We start from the raw sequence: 26,475 nt of genomic DNA on the forward strand, positions 1-26,475 counted from the left end.
ATAATAATAATAATAATAATACTCTAGTCCAGCATCCTGTTTCACACAGTGGCCCACCAGATGCCTCTGGGCAGCCCACAGGCAAGAGGTATGTGCATGCCCTCTCTCCTGCTGTTGCTCCCCTGCAACTGGTATTCAGAGGAGATGGCCCACAGCCACTGGACTAGTAGCCATTGAAAGACCTGTCCTCCACGAATTTGTTTAAGCCCCTTTTAAAGCCATCCAATCTGGTGGCCATCACCACATCCCCATGGCAAAGAATTCCATAGATTAATTATGTGCTGTGTGAAAAAGTACTTCATGTCAGTCCTAAATTTCCCGACTTTCAGTTTCATGGGGTGACCCCTGGTTCTAGAGTGGTGAGAGAGGGAGAAAAATTTCTATCTGTCCACCTTCTCCACTCTATGCATAATTTTGCACAAGTTTGTCCCTGCATAGATCTGTAGAGAGTGCGGAAGCCAGCGTCAGAAAGGAAAGAGAGGGAAAGTAGATGGAGAAAAAATGGAGTGGTTTCTGAATAAAACTGATTCAGAACATAATGAACATAAGATTGTTTCGTGTTTACAAGGGAAGCCGCTGTAATACACCAGTCCATATAGCAACCATACACATTCAAGGAATCTGTTAATATAAGGTGTAAATTTAAAATTTTTTAAAGAGGCAAACAAAACAAAAAATCATATCAACACCATTCCCTGCTAATGACAAATAAAACTTCCACAGAATTTAAATTGACAGCCCCATTTTTAAATGATTGCTTGGTAAACCCAGAGGAATCTTTGCCACTGACTTCAATCAAGTTGAAATTTGTATCTTTTATGTGGTACGATGCCAGATCTTTGAATCTCATTATAAATTATAGCTGCCATTTTTCTCAGAAGATTAAAGACTTGTGTGGCAAAAAGGGGAATTTTTATGATGTACAGAGGCAAAGATTTTTAAGTATGCAGCAAGAAATAAAAGTATCATATAACTTTAGGAAAAAAACCATTAAATATTTACTTGCTTTTAATGTCCCTAATCTAAATCGTGCAGATATAGTCAAAATAAATGTAGATAGCATTTTATTTCAGCTGGGCTATGAGCAAAGGTGACAAAACTATAGTAAAATGGTTTAGAACTCTTTGTTCATTGGTTTTTGATGTTTGCTCATTTACAGTAATGAAAAATGTGCAACAAAGACTTTGAGGGGAATTTGTGGAGAATTGTGGGGACATTATTGGGGATTTGTGGTTACCACTGACTTGCATCTCCGCATTGATTCTCTCCAATACTACTACTACTACATAAGAACATAAGAACAGCCCTGCTGGATCAGGCCCAAGGCCCATCTAGTCCAGCATCCTGTTTCGCACAGTGGACCACCAGATGCCACTGGAAGCCACAGACAGGAGTTGAGGGCGTGCCCTCTCTCCTGCCGTTACTCCCCTGCAACTGGTACTCAGAGGCACCCTGCCCTTGATGCTGGAGGTGGCCCACAGCCCTCTGACTAGTAGCCATTGATAGACCTCTCCTCCATGAAGTCATCCAAACCCCTCTTAAAGCCATCCAGGTTGTTGGCTGTCACCACGTCCTGTGGCAGAGAGTTCCATAAGTGGATCACGCATTGTGTGAAAAAGTACTTCCGTTTGTTGGTCCTAGACCTCCTGGCAATCTACTACTACCTCATCTTCAACGATGAGGAGTATTTATATACCACTTTGCAACTAAGGTTCCCAAAGTGGTTTACAAATAGAAATAAATAAATAATAAATAAATTGGCTCCCTATCCCCAAAGGGCTCATAATCGAAACAAGAAACATGAGATAGACACCAGCAACAGCCACTGGAAGGATGCTGTGCTGGGGCTGGATAGGGCCAGTGGCTCTCCCCCTGTTCAGTATAAGAGAATAACCCCTTTAAAAGGTGTCTCTTTGCTCAGTTAGCAGGGGAACATAGGAAGCTGTCTTATATAAAGTCAGACCCTTGGTTGACTTAGCTCAGTGCTGTCTACACTGACTGGTAGCAGCTTCCCAAGCTTTTAGGCAGGAGTCTTGGCCAGCCCTACTTGGAGATGCTGCCAGGGATTGAACCTGGGACCTTCTGCATTCAAAGCAGATTCTCTTCCACTGAGCTATGGCCCCATATACAGGGGTGTAGTAGAGGGAAACGTGCAGGAATGGAGCATGGCACTTAGCAGCTGCAATGGCTGTCAGGGTGGGCATGGCCATTGGGGCTATCATGGAGAGCCCCTGCACTTCGGAATTTGCAACTACGCCGCTGCCCATATCCATCTGTTACCTTCGTTGAATGATAATAACTGGCAGTCTTTTTTCCTAGTAACACAGGAACATGTAAATTTCTGGTAACATTGGAACATAGGAAGCTGTCGTTGGCCTATTCAGTTCAGGATTTTTTTACATGTACTGGAAGCAGCTCTCCAAGTGTTTAGACAGGAATCTTTCCTAGCACTGCCTGATGTTGCTAGAGATTGAGCTTTAGACCTTCTGCATGCAAAGCAGATGCTCTACCACTGAACAATGGCCCCATCCCCAGTCACCGCTTATTAAATGCATGAATGCATTGCACACCCTTTCAAGAAACAGCCAATGGATTGGAACCAGGATGGGGGAAGTGATGGGACATCACAACCCTGTGGTGGTATCAGAGAACATCTAGTTTGAGACTTGGCATGTGACATAATTTATTGGGGAGTCTCATTGGGGCCCCCTCTATATGGTCTCAAACAAGAACATAGAAGAATAGTTTGGTCAACCATCTGGGTTTTGCTGGCCATCAGGATACAACTGGAGAGGAGAGCTGGTCTTGTGGTAGCAAGCATGACTTGTCCCCATAGCTAAGCAGGGTCTGCCCTGGTTGCATCTGAATGGGAGACTTGATGTGTGAGCACTGCAAGATATTCCCCTCAGGGGATGAAGCCACTCTGGGAAGAGCAGAAGGTTTCAAGTTCCCTCCCTGGCTTCTCCAAGATAGGGCTGAGAGAGATTCCTGCCTGCAACCTTGGAGAAGCCGCTGCCAGTCTGTGAAGACAATACTGAGCTAGATAGACCAATGGTCTGACTCACTATATGGCAGTTTCCTATGTTCCTAACTTAGCAACTACTCAATTCCTGGAGAATGTCCAAAAATGTAAAGTAAAGTAAAGTTGTGCTGTCGAGTCGGTGTCGACTCCTGGCAACCACAGAGCCCTGTGGTTGTCTTTAGAGGGGTTTACCATTGCCATCTCCTGCGCAGTATATATGAGGTGATGCCTTTCAGCATCTTCCTATATCACTGCTGTGTCTCCCATAGTCTAGGAAACATACTAGCGGAGATTCGAACCAGCAACTTCTTGCTCCCTAGGCAAGTTATTTCCCTGTTTTGCCATTAGGTGCCAACAATGTGGGAGAACGATATTTACTTGAATGCCCATTTTGCTGAAAGCAGTGCAGGGTGTATAGACAGCATCCATCTTCTGAATGCTCATATTTATCCCTGTGTTTCCTGATCCAGCAAGTGATGTATGTGCAAAGGTTTCCAGACCTCTCATCATCTGTCGCCCGCCTCTGAACCCACTCATTTACTTGCCTTGTTTTGATCCTACCTTTCATCCATGGAGCTCTGTGCAGCATGTACTAATGTCCCTCCCTCCCCCCACCCCATGTTATGGCCCAGTGTCACCCAGTGAACTGAGAGGAGATTTGAATGTGGGTCTCCTCAGTCTAAGCCAAACACTGTGCCCACTACCCCACAAAGTAGGTGAGACTTTGAATCAACCCCTTATTTAGCAGAGAAACTCAGTATGATCAGAACAGAGCTCATAGCAGAGATCTGGAGACATATGCTTAAGGGCTAAAACAAGTGAAGGTTTATTTGAAGAAGTAGTAGTAGTAGTAGTAGTAGTAATAATAATAATAATAATAATAATAATAATAATAATAATAATAATTAATAATAATAAATAAATAAATAATTCAATTTCTATACCATCCTTCCAAAAATGGCTCAGGGCGGTTTACACAGAGAAATTACAAACAAATAAGATGGCTCCCTGTCCCCAAAGGGCTCACAATCTAAAAAGAAACATAAGACAGGCACCAGCAACAGTCACTGGAGGTCCTGTACTGGGGGTAGATAGGACCAGTTACTCTCCCCCTGCTAAATAAAGAGAATCACCACGTTAAAAGGTGCCTCTTTGCCCAGTTAGTAGGGGTAATAAACTTAGATACAGGGGCATAACTATAATAGGGCAAGGGGAGACAGTTGTCTGGGGGCCCACTGCCTTGGTGGGGGGCCCAGAGGCAAGTCACATGACTGACTCCCCCAGCCACACACCCGCCCGGGCTTCCTTCAGTTTGTTTGTTTGTTTGTTTGTTGCATTTATATACCGCCTTTCATTAAAAGACAACCCCAAGGCGGTTTACAAAAGTTAAAACATACAATAAAAAGACAATAAAAATATTAAGCTAAAAAATATAAAAACAAACCAAATTTAAAATCTATAAAATACAAGCATAAAAACAATACAACAGTTGTATTCATCCTCCGAAATTGATGTGAGTGTTAAGAGCTGGAGCTACCAGAACAGCATGTCTTTCTCTAGTACCTTTAAATGACTTGCATCATCCACAATTGACAAAACCTTTTTAAAAATAATTTAGGATGATGTTCTATTGTGGCACATAGGTGGTGTGTGTGTGTGTGTGTGTGTGTGTGTGTGTGTGTGTGTGTGTGTGTGTAACTCTGCTTAGTGAGGGAGAAGCCCATTTTAAAATCTTGTCTCTGGACCCACTTCAACCTCACTACACCCCTGCTTCGATAGAAAGCTTGCACCTGTATTAGGTGCCTCAAGATGGAAGGAAGGAAGGAACAGAGAAAGCACAGAAGAAGGGAGTATCCTAAGAGTATCAGTCTACCAATCAGGACACACTTAGAGCAGAGATTGACAGAGAATGGAGAGGACAAGAGGGCAGACCTATACTCGCTACCTCCACTCCTAATGTCCCTAGTGGTCAGTAGCAGTTATTGGGGTTAACAGTCCATGCTGATGGAGTCACCACTCCAAGGCTCTGACATTCCTGAGTTTGCATGTTTAGGATCTGGCTGCAAGAGACAATTATAATTAAGCTTCACTACCCAACAGGATAAAGGAAATGCAGCATCCCACATGACTTTACAGCAGGACTTGGTTTTCCATTCTCCTGCACTTAATACACCTCCCTGGAGGCTTCTGCAGGTTGAGGTGGTGTTCTACTTCCTACTGTAATTGCTTGTATACAAAGTACCGTGGATATAAAAAAGTATATATCAAACAAATTAGATATATGTCAGAGACCTATAAATAATGAATTAAATATTGGTATGCTCATAAATATTGCAGAAAAGAGCAATAGATTCCAAAAGAACACTTCCCTTATGAGTTCTTATGCGAACCACTGGGGCATCTTGTTGCTGAGGAGACTGAATCATACATTTCTGGGTATACAATTAGTCCAGCTGTCAAGCTTTTAAATTTATCTGCAGAATACAGCATTGTAAATGGAATGAAGAATAGCCATTGAATGTCCAACGTTAATCTTCCACCTATTTGTTTATTCACTTTTCTTACAAAGAATTCTTAGAAAGATGTTAAAATTGTTTTGTGTGGTTTGCAAGTGGGACTGATGTGACATTTAAAATGGCAAAACCTCTTTCACGCATACACTTTGATGTACGGGTGGCATATTTTTCATGCAGTGATTGTGACTATGAGGTCTACTCTGTGGCTTGACTAGAAAGTTTTCATTATGCAGGAACTATGCCCATCATCGTTAAGCTAAGCCCGCTCTCCCCGCAAACCCTCTGAAGGTGGATCTCACCGATCATGAGACTTGCCTCATGTTCTCCACAAGACCCACTACTTATTGAGATTGTCTAGGGCGATCTGGTGGTGACCCAGGGTTGGGCCTTCTCTGTCGCAGCCCTGTGGCTTTGGAATGCACTCCACCTACCTGGAATTAGAGATTCAACATCCCAGGCATTTCTTTTTAGAAAAACTCCTGTTTAACCAGGCTTTGGGTTTTTTTAAATGCCTGTACTGTTTTTAACTGTCTTGATTGTTTTCAAGTGTTCGTTTTGTTTTGTAAACAGTGGCCTTTTGTAAAGACAGACTTTTGTAAAGTCTGCCTTGAGACATGTGTTGGCAGTATATTAATAAATATATAAGATCAATCCAGTCCATTTAAAATTCTGGACATACTAAGACACAGGAAACAAGATAGGTCTATTGTGGCATCGTGTTGTGTAACTTTTCTCACATAACACCTGAAATGTTTGGCTGAACAATACTGACACACATGTATCTGGCACTAGTCAGTAACATGAGTCTCCAGCATAGCCAAATTCTCTTGTGCATGAATGTTGAACTACCACAAAGCGGGACTTCTGTGACTTACACATGGAGGTTGTTCTCACGAGCAGCCAAGCTGCCTGTGAGAACTGGAGGAAGCCCAACAGCTCCCTGGGGCACCTCGGGGCTCTTGAACTAAACTAAGGGTAACACCTCTGCTAAGTGAACAGGGAGACAACTTTGAAAGTGGCGATTCTTTTATACTTAGCAGGGGTGTTACCTTAACCCCATGTATGTGATTGTGTGCCAGCAGGGGCTGCTTTCAACCAAAGAAAACCCATGGATGTGGTTGGCACCCTCTTTGCACTAGACCACCACTCACTCTGGGCCACCCCAGCACCCCACAAGTGGCTTTAAGGTTTTTCTCCATAGGGAAGAATGGAGGTTCCAGCGTCCCCATAACTGCACTTGGGGGGTGCTGGGGTGGCCCAGAGTGAGGGTGCCAACCACATCCATGGGTTGCTAACCCATGGGGTACTGGATTTTGTTGTTTCTGAAGTGTTCTGAGTGTAGATTCTTTGGTAGCATATAAGATTTTCAATGACAAACCATGAATCCACTCTCATCTGCTAACCTTAAAGACACATAAACTTCAAAAATCACTTAAAATCAGTCCTTTGCCCAATTCCTTTCAAATAATTCTGATAGCTACCTGGCCCCCCTTGGGCACTACCACCCACCACACTCTGCTCTTGGACACCCCTTTCCCCCCGACGTGAAGCTATACATTTGCTGACACCTCCATGCTTCTTTATGGAGAAAAACCTTAAAGTCGCGTAAACTTCAAAAATCACTTAAAAATCAGCCTTTTGCCCAATTCCTTTCAAATAATTCTGATAGCTTCCTTGCCCACCTTGGGAACTACCACCCACCACACTCCACTCTAGGACACCCCTTTCTCCCCGATGTGAAGCTATACATTTGCTGCAATCCTCATTATTCTCTATGAGGAATTCCAAAATAATTTTAAAATTCACCAGTAATCAGAGGAGCGTCCGATTGCCTTGGAACTTTGTGGACAGTAGGAACCCCTGGTTGTCTACCACTCATCCCACTTTTGTGCCCCTAGGTACTCCACAATAGGGCTGGTTCAGGTCCCAGAATACCGTATGAGAAAAATAATTAAAAATCTTTCAAATATTCATAAAAAATCATAGGGGTGTCTGATTGCTTCGGGGTTTGCATGGTTGTTGGCACTCATGGGTGTTCCACAATAAGAGATAATGGGCTGGTTCGAGTCCCATTATACCCTATGAGAATTCCCCCCCCAAAAAAAAATTCATAAAAAATCGTACGAGTGTCCGATTGCTTTGGGGTCTGGGTGGCAGGTACCCCTGGGTGCCAGCTACCATCCTACCAATTTTTGGATGTCTGAACCAGTTCAAACCAGTTTGAAACAGTTCAAAATGGTTCAAATTTGAATCGAACCAGGGGGAGGTTCAAGCAAAACCAAAACCGAACCACCCCCTCCTGGTTCGAACCTGGTTTGAATTCGAACCGAACCGGGCAAACCGGTTTGGTGCACATCCCTAAATATTTGTTATCATCGTTGACGTTGTCATAGTAACAGGGAGAGTGGTTGGTGATTTGGGCCGTTCTGAGTTTTATTCCGGAGAAGAGGTTGTCTTCTGTTCTAGCACACACACCCCTTTGACGCTTGAATGATATCTTTGAATCAGTGATGTGAGAGATTCACCGTGTAATAAGATTCTATCATATAAGATTCTATCATGCAAGAACCATCTCTCCCAGGGAGAAAAATCCATTGCTCACTTGGATATGACAGATCATTTCAATGTATGCATATTTAAGCTGTCCTGCTTCTAAGCCCAGAAAGTAAGCTACCAAAAGAATTTGGAAAGAGGATTTGGGGCTAGTTCAACTGAATAGGTAGCAACCCTATTGATACACTTCCTATGAATAAAGATAGGAAGTGCAATTCCATATCCTGCAGGGTTTGCGTACACATCGGCAGGGATCTCTCTGCACTTTTGTTGGTGTTGACCTCTTTTATGACTAAGGGCAATGTGATACGTTTCCCTCCTTGTTGGTATTTATTGCTTCAAGCAGAAGGGCCATTGCTCAGTGGTAGAGTGTTTGCTTTGAATGCATAGGGGGCAGGTTCAAGCCCTGACAATCACCAGTTAAACAGTTCTCAGATAGAAGAGATAGCAGTGACCTCTGCTTGAGAAGCTGAAGCAGACAGCACTGAGCTAATAGTTTGATTAGTATAAGCGACTTCATAGGTTCATATGCTTCCCTCCCATACCGATGCAGGAGAGAAGGCAGGGGAAACTTTCTTCTGCAGCATCCAAACCCTTTGGATGCTGCAGAAGGACAAAAATAGAGGATACACCTCCCACACACCGTGGCTTTGGCAGAAACAAGGAGAGCTCCAAACTTGTACTCCGGATCATTAACAAGCCAACTTGCTGTACATCTCCAGCTTTCCATTCATGCTACTTAACAAATGGTCCAGTTCAAGTATCCAAAGTGCTTTATGTGGCATATCTCTGTGTGGTTCCTACAAAAGCTCCTTACATAAGCAGACCGGCACTGGGGTGCCTCTTTCTGGGCTGGCAGGTCCTTGAAGGACCCCTCAGAGGACTGAGGCAGGGCTGCATTCTTAGGTCAGGTAGGCCTCTGCTTCTAGTTCCCTATTCTGACTTTCCAGCTTGCTCCTGTTTCCTAAAGGGAGGGCAGCTGGTCTTGTGGTAGTGAACATTAATTGCCCCCTTTGTCTAGCAGGGTCTGCCCTGGTTTGCATCTGAATGGGAGACTACATAGGTGAGCACAGTAGGCAGGTGAGCCTACTGTAGAATTTTAGACAGAGGACTGAAGTGTGAACAAGGAGAGGCCAGAGATAAAAAGGTCGGAACAGTCCAGGTGGGGAATGAGCCGTACATGAACCAAAGTTGTAGCTGCATGGATGAGCAGATTTCAGCATTGTGGTGCTAATAATAAAGACTGAATCAGAAGTAAACTATATTTGCAATTTAGAACTGGAGGGGAGCTGGTCTTGTGGTCGCTAGCATGAATAGTCCCCTTTGCTAAGCAGGGTACACCCTGGTTTGCATTTGAATGGGAGACCACATGTGTGAGCACTGTGAGAGATATTCCCCTGAGGGGATTTGGCTACTCTGGGAAGAGCACCTTCCTGCTTGTATGCAGAAGGTCCTTAGTTCCCTCCCTGGCAGCATCTCCAAGATAGGGCTGGGAGAGACTCCTGCTTGAAACCTTGGAGAAGCTGCTGCCAGCCTGTCTAGACCAGGGCTGCTCAACCTCGGTCCTCCTGCAGATGTTGGCCTACAGTTCCTATAATCTTTGGCTATTGGCCACTGTGGCTGGGGCTTGTGTAAGTTGTAGTCCAAAAACAGCTGGGGGGCCAAAGTTGAGCAGGCCTGGTCTAGACTACAGTGAGCTAGATGGACCAATGGTCATAGTCATAGTCTTTATTTTGGCCTTTGACCAGCACAACAGCAAAATAGACAAAAACGGTTCAAACAATCTGCTGCTACAAAATAATAAAATATCTCTATAAAATTACTTAGTATAATAAGTAGAAGAAGCTAGAAGTTAAAACTATGAACATAAAACCATACATATAAAAGTTAGTCGACCAATGGTCTGACCCAGTATGTTCCTAGATTCCTAGGTGTGTCTCTGTGTTGGGGTTGCCTCTCTAAAGAAACAAATGTTAGCTGGTGCTTTTCAAGCTGCCAACCATGGTCATGAACTGTTGGGTGAATCTTGATAGGCTGATTAGAATATTAATATATCTCTATAATTCTGCTGTAATTATATATGCAGAGTTCCATGACAGATGTCAGTTGCATTTCTGAATGCCTGAGTTTCCGCTCCTGTAGTGAGAGAGAGTGGCCATCTCCTTCCCTTGCTTCCACCACCCCCTGCAGCTCAAAAGTTTCCATAAAAGCATCCTCTTCTTTAAAAAAAGAAAAAAGAAAGAACTCAGTATGAAAATGCATGCTTTATTTTTTTAAAGTAATCTATTTAGTTTAGCACTTGAGCATGTGGCAATATGAAAAAAGGCTTGTCAGAGTGAGCTCAGCTGTCCCATCCATCACATCAACCATCAATCAAATTAAAGCCTCCCCGCCGCACTGTGAGTCTGAATACTACTTGCATGCGTTACAAATAAAAGATCTTGCAGACTGAACCAGCAAATATGATATTTCAAACCAACAGCTATCAGGATGTGCATTGTGGGGAAAGGCTAAGAGGCATTCTTTTCAAATAGTCAGGTGCAGCTTAAGACTTGCACCTTTTGTGCTTATTACCTGAAGAGAGCTGGTCTTGTGGCAGTGATCATGAATCGCCCCCTTTGCTAAGCAGAGTCCATCTCAGTTTGCTTTTGGATGGGAGATGGCATGTCAACGCTGTAAGATCTTCACCTTAGGGGATGAGGCCAAGCATTTGCTCTGCATGCAGAAGATCCTAGGTTCAATCCTTGGCAGCATCTCCAGCTAGGCCTGGGAAAGACCCTTTCCTGAAATCTTAGAGTGCTGCTGCCAGTCAGTGTGGACAATACTGAGCAAGATGGACTGATGGTCTGACTCAGTATAAGACAGCCTCCTATGTTCCTACTTAATACAAAGCTGTTAAAAACAAAACATAAAACATGTTGCCTTACTGTGGATGCCTTTTTAGGTGATGGAGAAGTGATTTAATAGATTAAATTGATTTATTAATTGAAGCCTGCACAGCCTTGTTTCCACATTCAGTAGAATCAAGTGGCAAGGTTGTGTCCCAGTCCGATGGCAGCATCTCCCAGTAGGACTGGGAGAGTCTCCTGCCTGAAACCCTGGAGACTTGCTGCTAGTTGGTGTAGATGGGCCAAGCTAGACTGAGCTAGATGGACCCATGGTCTAACCTGGTGCAAAACAGCTTCCTATATTCCCATTTGATTTTGTTTCACTTCTGATTTTTTTATTTTAATTACTTCTTTTTACTGTTGATTTGCATGTTTATAGTGCAAGGGTACACAAACTGAAGTTCACTGGTTCAGCCCAAAACCAGTGTGTTGTTGACTACGCCATTGGCACCTGCATTTGTACAGATGCCATGTGTGTGCTGGTGCCACATGTGGGTACTTGGGACGAGCACTCCCCCAGCAGGAAGCAACATGGTTGGGGGCAGAGAGCAGGTAAGGACCTGCTCTCCTCTTTCTTAAATCTCCTGCTCCCCACCCGATGGCGCTGAATGGGTTCAAACCTTGTCGGGTTCGGTCTGGTTCGGACCAGTTTGGCAACGAAGCAGTGCTCAACCCTCAGTTCGTGCAAACCATTAGTTTATAGATATTTTAATCAACTGTAAACTGCCTTGAGGCAGGCAGTTTGTAAATGTGCTGTATATAAATGTGCTAAATAAATAACTTAGTTGGATGTCAGCTATTAATTCCCCCACTTCATTCTTTTCCTCCTTATTATTCCTACTGGAAGTGGCTTTCCTGTCCTAAAAGGGCTGCATTGGACTAAGGTCAATGGCCAATTAGTGGGTTGTAAGTCACACCCGAACCCAAAAGTGTGTACACAACACCACCAGCATAGGTCTCCCCAAATGGCCATGGTAGCACCTACATTATTTCTGCTCTGAGTGATGGCAAGATGGACAAAGAATTGACCATAAGAGGAAGCCCTTGCCACTTTCCCAGATGCTGTTCTCGAGAGCAGTGAGTGGATTCTATTTAATATTCTGTTTCCTAGAAACTAATATCTCCACATGAAATTGTGTGAAATAGCAAAATGACAGAAAATGCTTAATCCCTGAAGATTAGGCAAAATGGATCTTCACTGAATGGATATTCTGAGATGTGTCTCTTTTCCCCATAAAGAGCAGTACACTTCACCGCTGTCACTCTTAAAAAAAATTGCAGTCAAGCGTGTGTGTGTGTGTGTGTGTGTGTGAGAGAGAGAGGGGGGGGCGGGTGGGGGAGTGCAGGGAGAGAGATCTTATGTTGAGATTTTGTACTTCTCTGTGTGGAAAATGCTTACATGGTGAGTTAGCCGTTCATATTTTGTTTATTGCACTTCGCAGAACTAAAATGAGCTATAGGTCTTTGAATAATCCCATCATTAGTCAAACAGGGAAGCATCTTATTTTTAATGTTATTAATGTGTTATTGTTTATATTTCATCTATTTTATTAATTGTGTGAGCCACCCTGAGCAGCAGTGCCCTGGATGGGCAAGGCATACATATCTTACTTAAATACATAAATAAATCTTATTAGCTGATCCGGCACAGAGCGTCTGCGCCCCTAGTTTGCTGCCTTCGCCGCCCACCCACCCCCACCACTTTTTTGTTTGCCCCCGCCACATTCTTCCCCACTGTCCATCTTCTTCGCCCCCAGCCCGCCCCATCTTCTTATTTTGCACCATCCGCCACCGCCGTTTCCTTGCTGCCTGCCTGCCAACTGGCCAGCCGACTGCCTGCAGCTGCTCTGGCCCCCCGCCTGCCAGTCGCGGCTGCTCTGGCCACCTGTCGCCTTCTTCAGCTGGCCAGCCGGCCACCACCACTGCCGCCATATTTATTCTCTAGCCCGTCCCGTGGCTATCTGGCAGCTCTCTGACTTCTCGCAAGAGCTACCACGCATGGGATTAGCCACAGGCACGTCTTAGAGAAATAAATATAAAGAAGATTTTTATTATTATTCAATGTAAACCACTTTACTTCTGTTGAAAAGCGGAATATAAATACAGGCATTTCCTGAGTTTCAAACATCTGGACTTGCAAACAAAGCTCCTTAATATATATTTTTTAGCATTTTAATGTGATTTTTATGATGTTTTATTCTCTTTTAATTTTTGTAAATCGCCTCGGGATGTCTTATGAAAGGCGGTATGGAGATTGAACAATAAATAAAACCGCACATAAAATCAAGTCATCCCTCTTGGGGACTGTAGCACCATATTTATCAGAATTGAAAACTACTCTGAATTTGAGACAACCCCCCACCTTAAGTGGCGCAGTGGGGAAATGCTTGACTAACAAGCAGAAGGTTGCCGGTTTGAATCCCCACTGGTCTGTTTCCCAGACTATGGGAAACACCTATATTGGGCAGCCGTGATATAGGAAGATGCTGAAAGGCATCCTCTCACACTGTGCAGGAGGAGGCGATGGTAAAAAAACCCTCCTGTATTCTACCAAAGACAACCCAAGGGCTCTGTGGTTGCCAGGAGTCAAAATCGACTTGACGGCACACTTTACCATGGTATCCTCAAAAGTCTTCTCCAGCACCAAAGTTCAAAAGCGTCAATACTTTTTATATTTTGCTAATTCAAAGTCCAACTTTCACATCCATAGAGTGTCACAGAAAAAAATATTGTCCGAACGATTCTGATTTTTGTAGGTATAGACACGTCATGGCATCTAAATATCCTTTCCAAGGCCTTCATTGTGACCCTACCAAGTGCTAGTCTGCGGCGTATTTCTTGGCTGCTGGGTCCTTTACTGTTGATGGTCAATCCTAAAAGGCAGAAGGTATCCACCACTGTGACTTCAGTGTCTTCATTATCAGTTCTGAGGCTGGTTGCTTTACCATTTGTCATTAGTTTAGTCTTCTTTACATTTACTCGTAGGTTTCCATTACTTCCAGGAATTCAAGAAACCGGGTTCAGGAGGAAGGAAGAAGGCAGGGTGGCACAAATGGTGTAGCTAGGGGTGTGGGGGCCCATGTTCACCCCTCTCTCTGGCAGCCCCTCAGAGTGAGGGAGATGATGAAGAAAATAGGGAGGGGTGGATCTGGGGGCCCCTCAGGAATTGGGAGACCCAGGTTCTTTTAACCAATTCGCTCAATTATAGCTACATCCCTGGGTTGCACATTTCTCCCTGAATGCAGCCCCTGGCTGGGAATAATGAAAGATTGTGTGTTGCAATGCTTCCTCGTGTTCCATCAGGGGAAACAAGACAGTATTAGCCTTCTGAAAGCCAACATGGCCTTGCGCTTCTTTCTGCCTGCAGCAGTCGATGCAGTGAGGTGAAGGAAGGAAATGGCATAGGGGAAGGGCTGGAACTCTTCAACCTTCTCCTTCTCCTGCCTGTTAAAGCTGACATGCCTTTAGTTAGCAAGATATGATAAAGGTAAAGGAAAGGTTGTGCCATGGAGTCAGTGTCGACTCCTGGCGACCACAGAGCCTTGTGGTTTTCTTGGCAGAATACAGGAGGGGTTTACCATTGCCATCTCCCATGCAGTATGAGGTGATACCTTTCAGCATCTTCCTATATCGCTGGTGCCCAATATAGGAGCTCCCCATTTTCTAGGAAGCAAATCAGTGGGGATTTGAATGGACAGCTTCCTGCTTTCTAGGCAGCTTGCTTCCCCATTGTGCCACTAGGTGGTTTAAGATATAATAATAGCAAGGTTTTAAAAGAAATAAAATAAACTTCCAACATTGAAAGCACTGCAGGAAGATTACAGCTCCTCAGACATCGAGCTCCCATTAAGTCTGAATTTTGCACCTAGTTTGCACCATATGAAATTCCATACTGGGTTCCATGTGACTGGAAATGTTACTCTTCATAAGCTGGCAGAAACCGTACTAACTTTATGGATAGTCCTGTTCTGACCAGGGCGTAGCTAGGGAAGAAGGGCCCCATGTTCGCCCCTCTCCCCTGCAGCCTCTCAGAGTGAGGGAGTTATTGAATAAAATACGGAGGGGTGGAGCTGGGGGGCCCTCTGGGGTTTGCGGCCCGGGTTCTTTGAACCCATCTGCTCAGTTACAGCTATGCCCCTGGTCTTGACCTTACACAATGCTGTAGTTTTTCCAGACTTGCTGGTTTCATGCAGCATTTTTCAGTAAGAGCCAGCAATCAGCAGCCTCTGGGCCCAATCTGGCACCCCTGATGTTGCCAGACTAGCCATGAAAGGGGAAAGACAAGGAAGTGATGGCCGTAGCAATGGCACTCACCAGCAGGCAGGGATGGGGCTTCCCTCCCGCTTCCATCTTCTCACATGGCCCTCTTGTGAAATTAGTTGCTGGGAGACAAAGCCCAACCCAACCCCCAACCCCCCCCCAATGCATTTCATAACATTTTGAAAGCACTCATATTTGTCTTTTTAAAAGAGATTGACAGATGAGACAATTGTTTTTATGATCCTTGCTGTTTCACTGTTGTTTATTTGCTGCCGATTTAAAATGTTTTTGTTCTTTGTTGGCCTTCAGGGGAGACAGTTTTCAAATAAACAAATATGCTCAGGATGAGGCCATGGCTTAGTGCTCTGCATGCAGAATGTCCCAGGTTCAATCCCTGGGAGCATCTCCAGGTAGGGCTGGGGAAGACTCTTGCTTGAAACCTCAGGGAGCTGCTGACAGTCAGTGTAGACACAATCCTGAACCAGATGGACCAAGGGTCTGCCTCAATGTAAGGCCGTTTCTCATGGCCTGTGTACCTCTTGGCTACTACCTGCAACATTGCTAGTGATGAATGGTGCACTCCTTGTTCCTCCCCCAGACTGGGTCATTTTGTAGGAGGATTAGGCTGTACCTCAGTGGCAGACGGTTCCTGATAACCCGGATCTCCTTCGAGAGTGTGTGTCTGTGTTCACACACCAGCCAAACTTACCCCGAAGTCCCTTCGAGATCCTTGGACCCACCCCCCACACAAGTTGGGCTTTGTGATGCGAATTCTAGCTTATCTCAAGGTATTTACAGGGTTTTAAAATGCTGATCTTAAGCGACTTTTTCTGAAAACGCTGGAGCAAATAGGGACAGGCGCTGACATAAAATCATTAGCATGATAAGAGGGATACTCTCTTTGCAAATGCAGATGTAGCTCTTTAGTAATATCTTTTCTCCTCCTCCATTGGCTAGAAGGAAAACACTATGAGGCTATTCACATGGTTGTAGAAAATTGGGCTAGCCTCCGTTAGACCGATTTCCTACAACCGTGTGAAACACCAGCCTTGGCTGTGAGCCCAGTGGCTCTTGAGTGGGTAACCTGCTCAAGTAGCCCGCCCCTTAAACCAGGTTTGCAGAGTGAGTGCTCCACAAACCCAATTTTTGGGATTGTGAGTATCCGCGGTGCAGCTACTCATCAGTAGACCCCCAGCAAGAGGCTGAAAAGCAGCCTCCCGGCTTGGGGGTCTCCCCAGTATGCCCTGTGCAATTGCGCAGGGCATACTGGAGCTTCCGGGTGCTGCGCGGTCCCCAAACTCCCCAGCCCCCGCCCCCTCCGTCATGGAGCTGGCAGTCGTGTAGGTGGCTGATCTGGCCGCCCAGGGCTCCCGCCCTGCTCATCTGCGCTCTCCCCACAAAACTGGCAAAAGCGGGTCTCACTGATAGTGAGACCCGCCTCTATGTGAACTTGCATCAAAACAAAACCCAAGAGCAGAGGGGAGGGGCTGCTTCCTCAATGATGTGAGTGTAATTGTGATCCACACATGGCTTCATGCTGTGGGGTAAATGTTGAGTGAAGCCACTCCGAATTACACTCGCAGCATTAAGGAAGGCGGCCCCTCCCCTCTGCCAATGGGGGGGGCAGATTACTAAAGAGTACATCTGCATTTCTAAAGAGAGTATCCCTCTTATCATGCTAATGATTCTACATCAGTGCCTCTCCCTATTTACTCTTGGCATTTTTAGAAAACCAGCATTTTAAAAACCCAGAAATACACCAAGATAAGCTAGAATTCGCAAGACAAAGCCCGACTCGAAGGGACTTTGGGGTAAGTTTGGCTGGTGTGTGAACACACACACTGTCTCCCGAAGGAGATTCGGGGTGGAAGCCTGTCTGGAAAGTCTCCAGGTAGGGCTGGAAAAGACTCCTGCCAGCCAGAAACCTTGGAGAAGCCACTGCCAGTCAATGTAAGCAATACTGAGCTAGATGGAACAAGAATACAAGGCAGCTTCCTATGTTCCTAGGAAGGTGTCTACCCTGCCCTTGTCTTAAATAAACTCAGTTTTCATTCTGCAACTGCAGTCAATAACATATGCCAGCAGATGCTTTACTTTGCATATTCATCACTTCCTCAGGTTAGATTCTCAAACAACTCTGGATTTTTCAGAGCACAAAAAGGAGCAGGCAGTGGTAAGTAGATGTAGGTGACTCCCTACATTGGGGAGTTGATGGCAGCTCCAAAGATCATTGATCATTTCAGTTGCTGCATGTAGAGAGAAGGCAGAATGGCAACAGAAAATGATGGTAGAGGGGCAAGATGTTTCATCCTATTGAGCAAACAGAGCTTTGATTAGAAATAATAGGCATGTGCCTGAAACATGGCTCAAAGCATGGTTTGAGTACTTTAAAGGGAATTAGAAAGGGAACTTTAAGAAAATGGAGGCCAGGTGCATCCCTTCTCTCTGCTGCCCCTTCCAGCTTCCTACTGGGGCAGCAGGTAAGCAGCCGTTTTCTTAAAGTTCCCTTTCTAATTCCCTCTAAAGTGCTCGAACTGCGTTTTGGGCACATCCCTAGATACAAGTACTTTTAGCAATGAAAGGACAGCTTTCGGGGTGGGGGGACTTTGGGGGTAATAGATGGGGCAGGATGTATCTCCCAAGCCACTGTTCCTGTGGCTGACCTATGAACATGTTACTCATTCTGTTTCATGTTCTGTATACCTCATAAAAGGAGGGTCAGGGGAGATGAAATGATGAGTATCATTAGATGCCTAACAGGAAAGCCATCCATAGGGCAAGAAAACGTTCCAAGAAGAAGCTGCAATGCCAAGAAAAAAGGATCTTGGTAGGAAAGGCCTAATCAAGGCTACTTTCCAGGGTGTCACCTGGGGTGGCCCCAGGAGGCATGGACACAACAGGCAGTTTGCCCCTCCTTATTTATGAACTTAACAGGATTCATTTTATGAATGAATTCATAAAATGAATTCACAGGATTCATTTTATCTTCATCTTATTGTTTTTTCTATGTAAACCACTTTGAGAACTCTTATTGAGAAGTGTTAAGAAGTAGTAGTAGCAGCAGCAGTAGTGGCAGCAGTAGTATTTCAGTGAAAATATGTTCTTCAGGGTCAGAATGTTGATGTGAAATATATTCCAATTTCTGCTTCAAAAATCTAACAGGTGGGATCATGCAGCTCGCTCGCCCACCCAGAAATGGCCTTTGCCCCTTTTGTGCCCCCTTCATTTTTTGCTGGTGCTTCCACTGGTGCCACCTTGTCCAGAGGGTGCATTTTTTAGCCACTATTTCCTCCAAAGAGTTAGGCTGGGACCAGTGAGTGGCTTTCTAGCGGTCACCTGCCGGCGCCCCATAGCTCTGTCCTGGCTTGGGGCGTTCTCTGCTGGAGTTCAGGCAGTGCCTCTCCAGCTAGATCAGGGGCTCTCAGCCTTGGGTCCCCAGATGTGGCTGGACTACAAACCCCATCACCCCGGCCACAGTGGCTGTTGCTGGGGATGATGGGAGTTGTAGTCCAACAACACCTCGAGGCCCACGGTTGAGATCCCCTGCTGCTCTAGATATAGAAGCAGACCTCTAGCCATGCCCCCCTTGGCTTGGCCCAGGAGGAGTTCTTCCTGGCCAGACTCTCACCACCTCTGGTGGCCTTCACTCACTGGCCAAGGCTCTACCGGGCTGCTTGCCTGCCCACCCCCCTCCCCCTCCCCGCCGGACAGTGCCGGTCCTCGTCGGTCCTTCCTCTCGCCGCCCACCTTTCAAGCTCTGGAGAACAATGCGAGGGGAGCAGGGGGATGCTGACAAGGGGAGGGCGGCTCCAGAATGGTGGGGGGGGGGGGGCATTGCAAATAGTGTCCCTCCAAAAAGTGGCTCACCCTCCGCCCCCACTTCTGCTTCAGAAATCTAAGGGGGGTGAGGGATGCACCCTGCCTCTTCTGCGCCCCACTCCATTTTTCTCCTCCTGGTGCAAGGGGGGGCAGGTCCCCCCGCCACTGTCTCCTCTCTCACCTACCCCGATGTCTGTTTCAGGGATGCCCCGTGTGTCCCTTCTCTGCGCCCCCCCCCCCGCCGTTGTGGGGACCTGGAGGTGGTGGGAGCGAGGAAGCAGCTTGGCCGCCCCGCTTCTCCTCCCTCTCCCCGTGCGGGGCACCTGAGGATGGCTGTTGGTCAGCTGAGCCCCTCCCTGGGAGGGAGAGGAAGGACGGGCAGCTGAGCGCCCCTTCCTCCTCCTCCCAGCCGCCCTCTCGCCGCCTCCGTCTGCCAGCCAGCCAGCCCGCCCGCCCAGCACCCGCGCGGCGGCGCCTGCCTGGCAGCAGGTGAAGGCGCAGCCGCCTCGCCGCCGCCAGCGCGCATGCCCCCTCCCCCCTCCCCCCTCCCCCCTCCTCCTCAGCCGGGCATGCTCGTTAGCGGCCGAGGAGCCCCAGCCTCAGCGCGGCTGCTGGCAGGAGCAGGCAGGCAAGCAAGCAAGCAGGTGCGGCGGGGAGGAGCAGCGGCGGGGCTTGCGCGCGCCCCGAGCAGCCGCTGCGGTCGCCGGCCTTGGCAGCCGCAGCCTTCGTCGTCCTTTCTGCCTGGGCTGCTCCCCGCTGCTGGGGCTGAGTCGCGGCTGCCGCTGCCTGCAGGAGCCGAAGGGATGCGGGCGAGCTGCCGCCTCTGCCGCCGCCGCGTCCTCCTCCTCCTCTCTCTCCTCCGCGATGTGGATTTATCTTCGCCTTCCGCGTAGCTGCCGCGCCGGGGAGAGGCGCGCCGAGGGCAGCGCCGGCACGACCACCAGCAGCAGCAGCAGCAGCAGCCGCGGGGCGCGATGGCCGGCCAGCCCAGCCCTGCCGGCGGGAGGCGGCGCTACCGCCGCGGTGGCTGCCGCTGAAACTTCCACTCGGCGGGCAGGTAAGTTTGGCTGCAGCGGGGGAGACGAGGCGGAGGGCTGGGGAGGGGGGCTCGCCGCTGCGCGCGTGCCCTCGGCGCCTGGGGTGGGGTGCTCTGTCTTCTGGCACCAGGGAAATGCGGTGGGGGCAAAGGGGCTCGCTGCGCGGGTGCGCGGGCCAGCTGGCTCCCCCGTGTTAGCTTTCTGGAGTGGGGGGGGACGAGTCACTTTTCTGGGGGCCCTCCTTGCCCACCGCCCACCCCCAGTCGCCCTTGCCTCTTTGCCCTCTCCCTGGACCCGCCCGCCGTGCGTGTCCCTGGTGGGGCAGAGGGAGGAACCCCCCACCCGAGGCAGCCCTTCACTCCCACCTTGGCGGCCCCCTCCGCGCCCCTGTGCAGTCTCCAGGCTCGCCAGCGCTGTGCACGGAATGCCCTGGGCATTGGCCGTCCCGGCGGAGTCTTAGCAAGGTCTGTCTCTGTGCATCGGCGTGTGGCATGTCCTTGTGCCCGGGGATTCGGTGGGAGCTGGCTGTCAAAGCGAGGGGCCGAGCTGTGGGGGAGATGGTGTGCCCTGGGATGGCACGGGCATGTGAGAGCTGCATGCGTCCACAGACACAGACACGCACTGGTGTTCCAACTTCCAGTCTTTCGATCCAAGCACACCAGGGGCCAGATTCATGTGCAAAAGCTTCTGCTGTAGGTGAGCCTTGCTCATAACTTCGGTATTGGCTCTGCTGTAAGGTTGGCAGTTTTCAATGGGGGCGGCGGGGGGGGGGTGACTGCAATTTTTTGAGATGCATACAGGCTTTTCTCTGGGAAGAAACAATATGGAACGTGTATACCATTCTTAGACTTGTACTGAAGCCCCTGCTCTGCAGTATATGTTTATCCCATTTCTCTTTGCATACGGTACTGCTATGAAAAGCATGTCGTGTATTTTAGCTAACTCTAGACTGGTGGTATACACATTTCTTTTGCCTATAGGGGGTCTCCTTTGCTCACAGTTGCTGTATTGCCTGCCCCCCCCCCCCACAAATCATGTAACAAGTGGTCTAGGTGCCGTGCTCTTTTTCTTTCTTTCTTGGCCGGTCCAGGGCATCTCTAGAGGATGCTCTTTCAGGCCCACCTAGGAATTTGCACCATCCGTTATGAAGACGATCATGATAGTAACAGTAATAGTGCATTTGGAGAGTTCAGTTGATGTCTCCAGCAGTGCTAACAGCAATCCTGGAAGAAGGCAGTGAATTGTGTGCATCCCTGTATTGTGGGCACAGTGGTGGAACAGTGGTTAATGAGCTCAGAGCTGAAGTGAGATTTGAAATGTGGGTTTTTTTGGCTTATACGCTCTTGGCCACTGCCTAAGATGGGCTTTGGAGCAGACCTGCTGTCTTTCTTTAACCCCTTCCTTGAAGCATGCCACAAGGCAAGCTTCTGCCCTGGCAGAAAAGCAACATTTTCTGAATCCCTTAGAACTGTAGCTGAGCGAGGGGGTGCAGTGTGTGTGTACTTCGAGGCAGCTAAAGTAAAGATGCTTCAAGGAGCACTTTCCGATAGCGGCCTTTTGTGGCATCCCAGTTAAGATGGCCAAGGAGACAGCCCCTGGGTCAATTATGGTGATCCCTCTTCTTTCTTCCCTTTGTCCATTGTCCTTTCTACTGCTGCTTTCTAGACATCCTAGCTATGATTTTACTGCCTTCTCACGCTTAGCTTGTCTGGTCATTTCAACTTAATACTTGCAGAGGCAGCATAGTCGATCAATCAGCACAGTGGTACTTTCCACTCTTGTCTTCCTTCAGCTCCTTCTGCTGGGGACTGAAAATAAGTATTTGAATTAAAAATCTGGAAATGGGTTTTGATGTTGGCAGTGGTCGTGGTATTTTTTTTTATTATTTTTTTTTTTGCGAGGGTGTTGGGAAGAGAGTGCATGAGCATTTATTTCTGTCAGCATTTGTACGTTGTCCGTAGAGGGAAACAAAACATCGTTTCAGCTGTTTTGAATCAACAACAGAAGTAGCTTGTGCTTTTGATTTTAAGACTGTTTATTAACCTCCAAAAATGGAAAGTAGGATTAAGTTAACATTTCATAGGTCATGCTCATAGATTCCTGCCTTATTTAAATGATGAAGCCCTTTCTGTAGCTTTAATTGTCAAAACAGATGAACTATAGCTTAGAAATGAAACCATCTCCTAATGTTGCTCTGAGGGTGCATCAAAGGTGTCTGTTTTGTCTCTGAATGTGTTTGTGAGGGGAAATCTGATTCTCCCTTTTGAGTTTGTATTCTTCTGGCTATTAATTACTAAGCCAAACACCTCACTACACAGTTGATTTCATATCACCCATATGAATGTGGGTGGGACAGCATATGAATCCTTCTGACAGTATTTTAGCTAGCTGCTGAATGAGGAGAATGATATATAAAATGAGTTTCTTACACACACACACACACACCATCCTTTTTATGTTCAATTTATGCTCTAATACATTGCATTTACTAGATCAATCTATCTTCTCAGATGAACAAATTTACAGGTTTATGCTCCAGTCTAGGAGGCAGCATGTGGAAGAGAATGCCCTTGATATCAATGGGATTTTTATGCAAGTCATATATTTAGGATTGAAATGCCAAATGTTCGTATTATACTGTGTGGCTCATAATTAAAAACCTCACTGTGTCTCCAGTGTGAATGTCTGTATGCCTGCAATATATAGATTGAGAACTGTATTTGTTGGTTTTATATCTCCCCCTGATTCTGTTGGATTATAGGAATTCTGCTATTTTTAGGAGTTGGAATAGTTATGTGGTCCGTAGTAATGTTCAAATTGGTAAGACTCTTGATGTGTTTCAGTTGAACTTCTCACTGATAATGTGTTTGAGGAATTATTTTGTAGGACTTTGAGCATGCAGTCGGTGAATCTTAGCCATGTTATCTCATAAACCACTCACCCTCAATTCTTTACTCCTAAATATATTTATCCAGAAAGGTTAATTCTGTTATTTTCACTGGGAACTGAACCTCAGGTTCTCAGCCTTATGAGCATGGTTACCTTAATTCTGTTGACCAAAAGAGAATTACAGCTCTTGAACACCTCTAGTTTGAGAGTGTGGGGTAAAGTGTGACCCACTGAAAGTGAAGTTGCTCAAAGGTGAACAGATGTTACAATATCCCATGTTTCAGGCATATCCCTTGCTTTCTTTTTATTTTTTAATTAATATTTTTTGCTTCGGCATCGCTTTCACTCACCTACAATCTTCTTTTTCTCTCTCAATATGGTTAGTAATTAGTGGAATAGATTGCTTGAAAATGCAAATGACAAAAGATGTGATTTGAGTTTCTCTTTGAGGCTGTGTTTTTATAATGATGTTACAGTTGGCCGTGAAGCTGTAATATAAAGACTTCTAGCTCATCTGGAGGAGGAGGACTGTTTTGCAAATGGATTTTAATTGAGGCAAAATGACTGGCTGTCCTTCTGAAGTGGAAAACGAGGACAGGATGTGTTGAGTTTTGAATGAGAAGGTATATAATGAAGATGAATTTTCCTCTTACATCTGCAGTCTAGTTTCAGGGTTAGTGCTGTGGAAGAGTCATCCTCTCGGGCACTCTAATCCTGCCAGGTCTTATTGGTGTCTCTAAAATTCTCTTGGTCAGTGACTGCAAGTTTGTTGGCTTTCTTAGTCTGTCACTTGCTAAATAGGTGAATTATTCTATATGTCCCATTCCCATTGTCCTTCCTCTGGTGACATTTGGGTGTTGGCTGGGTGGTTTCTGTGACAGTTGACAGTTTCTCTGCCTTGTTGGTTCTCAATGTTTTTCTATTAGGGGCTGTGACATGGACCATGTCAGCAACATGCAACATAGGAAGCTGTCATATATTGAGTCAGACCATTGGTCCATCTCACTCAATATTGTCTACTCAGACTGGCAGTGGCTTCTCCAAGGTTCAAGGCAGGAATCTCGCTCAGCCCTATCTTGGAGATGCTGCCAGGGAGGGAACTTGTAACCTTCTGATCTCCCCAGATATTCCCCAAGGGGAATATTTTACAGTGCTTATACATGGAGTCTCTCATTCAAGTGCAAACCAGGGCAGACCCGGCTGAGCAAAGGGGACAAGTCACTTGCTACCACAAGACCAGCTCTCCTCCAACATGAGCTGGAGAGCTTTAATTCAAATCTCAGCTCAGCCATGGGCTTTCTGTTGCTCTGGAGGGTTACATGGGACCCACTACTGGCAACAGATTATCCCTGGAAGATCAACACTTGGGTTGTCCTTGGAGAACAAATACAAAGCATTGTCACCTTTAGGGCGGAGCAAGGTCATGGACTTTAACTGGGTTATTTACTCAAACCTCATGTGGGGTCTTTCCTTTTGGTTGTATAGGCTAACTCTCTAGAGCAGGGGTAGGCAGCTTTGGCTCTCCAGCTCTTCTTGAACTAGAACTCTCATCTTTGCCAGGCACAACTTATTGGGACTAGGGGATGAAGAGAGTTGTTCAGCAACAGCTGGAGAGCCCAGATTGCCCACCACTGCTCTAGATAAAGCAGGGATGAGATTATTAAGGAGATTATTATTATCAAGCTGTGCCCTTTAAAGGCATGACTCCTCCTGTGAGAAGGAAGGCTTGAGAAATTATTTTGAGGTCAACTCAACTCTTAACAAGAATAGTGCATGAACCAGTTGGAATGGTCAGTACCATCTGTGGGGTTGTGGGGGAAATGCATGCTCATCGTGATTTGTGTCAAGATCTGCACCTCTAGAGATGGAAACTAGGTGATGACAGTGCAATGCCTTCAGCTTTCAGTGTGTTCTGTGTTCTCTCTCATTCCCCCCCCCCCGATCTGTGTGTGGATTGAGTTTTGTTCTGGGCAGCAGTATCAAGGCAGTGTGCACGTGCATGCATTCAGAGTGGGGCCTTCCTGATTCAACCTGAGCGGGATCTAAAATGGTCTGAGTGGACATCAAAAAACATGTGAGTGCATGCACACGACTTAGAGGGAACACTGAGTGTTTTATGCTTTTTTTGTCCTAACCATCAGGCCTGCAAGCGAACAAATTTCCAGTGGTGTTCTAAAGGTAAAGTTGTGTTGTCGAGTCAGTGTCAACTCCTGGTGCCCACAGAGCCAAGTGGTTGTCTCTGGTAGAATACAGGAGAGGTTAACCATTGCCTCTTCCCGCAGAGTATGAGATGATGCTTTTCAGCATCTTCTTACATCACTGCTGCCTGATATAGGTGTTTCCCATAGTCTGGAAAACATACCAATGGTGATTCGAACCAGCAACCTCTTGCTCCTTAGGCAAGTTACTTCCCCGCTGTGCCGTTAGGTTTTCTAGAAGCTTTTAAAAAAACATCTGCTGCTGCTGCTACTATGAATATTTATACACTACTCTTTAACCAAAGTTGTCAAAGCAGTTTACAGTTTATAGTTCTCAAGCAACTATAAAACTGTATTGGAGAAATGGCAATGGAAATTGGTAGCAATGTCTTCCAAAGGTTAGTCCATGGAGAGAGTCAACAACTTGTTCATTATCACCCCAACCCTTTTCTCTGTGTAAAAATGACTGTATTTTTAACCCAAACATTTGGGAGGTACGGATACAGAAGAGGTGATAAGGAAGCTGCAAGTGCAACAGCTATTACTATTGCAACTGTGCTGTTATTTTTCATGTAAACCACCCTGAGCCATTTTTGGAAGGGCGATATAGAAATCAAATAAATAATAATAATAAAATAACCTGTTGTCCATATCTAGGAGAGTAGAGTTTAACAAAAATCAGGATGAGCATTCGTTCTCTGACTCTGTATCAATGGCCAAAATGTGTAGGCCTGCCTCAAGGTCTATAGGGAGAGAGGGAATCCCAGCGATTGTGGAGCACTGAATAGCTTATAACTTTATTTGGTCTTGTTTGGGTTGTGTTGGCTTTCAGCTGTAAACCACTCTGGGAGCTAATTCTGGTTGACAACCAGAGTGTAAATAAGAATAATGGTTCAATTAAAAAAAAAGATTTAAACCTTTATGCTCTACTTCAAACTTCTGTACTCTTCTTTCCCCATATAAATAAACAAGTTTAAGTCAGGGTGCCAGGAACCTTCGCTACATTCATCATGGGTTGTGAAACCTTTCCAAAAAAAGTCTAATGTTGGGTCCCTGGTTTCCATGTGAACGGTGAGTGGAATGTGGAAAAAACTAGGTAGAAATTTCAAAATAGGGATAACTTAAAATCTTTACCTTATTTCCTTATCAGGCCCATGTTGCCATGGGAACTGGTTCAGGAAGGCAGCGGGTAGTCACTGGTTGAGTGAGAAGTGTTACCCACTTCACTTAGATTCTGACTACCCATTGAGTGAGATTACAAGCTTAGTGAAGAGCATAGGCTTTGAGATCAAA

General features: G+C 46.2%; 1 protein-coding gene across 23 annotated transcripts in view; it reads left to right on the forward strand.

Annotated features, from left to right (window-relative positions):
- Positions 1–26,475, forward strand: part of TENM1 (teneurin transmembrane protein 1) — a 1,198,498-nt gene that overhangs the window by 733,656 nt on the left and 438,367 nt on the right. Inside the window, exon 1 of one of the 23 annotated variants that reach the window (XM_053273540.1) lies at positions 19,634–20,115. The exons of 21 other annotated variants lie outside the window; for them this stretch is intronic. The gene's annotated coding sequence lies outside the window, so the exon portion shown is untranslated. Of the gene's footprint in view, positions 1–19,633; positions 20,116–20,770; positions 20,792–26,475 lie in introns of those variants that run through there. One more of the 23 variants, XM_053273545.1, reaches the window with a different exon arrangement.

Source organism: Hemicordylus capensis, chromosome 11 (genome assembly GCF_027244095.1).
Source record: "Hemicordylus capensis ecotype Gifberg chromosome 11, rHemCap1.1.pri, whole genome shotgun sequence".
Taxonomy (NCBI): Eukaryota; Metazoa; Chordata; class Lepidosauria; order Squamata; family Cordylidae; genus Hemicordylus; species Hemicordylus capensis.